Raw genomic sequence first — 806 nt, 5'->3', positions numbered from 1 at the left:
AAGTGTCCATCAGATCTTCCGGAAGGGTGTGTCACACGAGCAGAGGATCAATGTTTCTGGAATGAACTGCATGAATTCCTGGGTAGAGAAACATAATCCCCAAATACATCATCCCTGGACCTCTCTCTAATGCAGGGTGCAGTCAGCTGCAGAAGGGTGCATCGGGTCTGCTGTCTTAGGATCCTATCCTACAAAGGAAAAAAAAAGAGTCAGTGGGATAGGTTTTCATTTCTCAAAGAGAACTCCCAGCAAACAACAGAGAAGAGGCACAGAATAGTCAGTGGAAACCCTGTGGCACTAAAAACAACCAAAGGCAGGTGAACTCTGACCAAACTTTTCCCAATTAAAATCATGAGAAAAGCCAAGAGGCGATCTCACCGCCTTAGCTGGTCACTTCCCAGAAAGGAGCTCTGGCACTTCAGTTGATTCCAACCCTTCAGTAGAAGCAAACCAGAGCACAGACTTAAGAGTGAGTCTCTTCCCAACCACACAACCAGTTTCACTTTAATGGGACTGGGAACAAGATGAAGAGAAATGAAAGGAGACGATACGTGGGGCTGGGTTGCAGGGGGCCTAATAAGCCATGAATAAGGAACCAAGGTAACACTCAGCTGGAAAGGGGAAACCACCCAAGAGCTTGAAAATCTAATCATCCAACTAAAAAGTAATTTAAAAAATAACCTGATCAGTCAGCCTATATAGAGTTTGCTCCTTTTGTGCCTATGTATGCATTTCAAAGACAGGGTTAAACAATACTGATTTTATCTTTACTTTTAGTACTGACTTTATCTTTAAAACTTTAGTAA

The sequence above is a fragment of the Capricornis sumatraensis genome, chromosome 2 (genome assembly GCF_032405125.1).
Source record: "Capricornis sumatraensis isolate serow.1 chromosome 2, serow.2, whole genome shotgun sequence".
NCBI classification, from domain to species: Eukaryota; Metazoa; Chordata; class Mammalia; order Artiodactyla; family Bovidae; genus Capricornis; species Capricornis sumatraensis.
Note: the sequence above shows the minus strand (reverse complement) of the source record.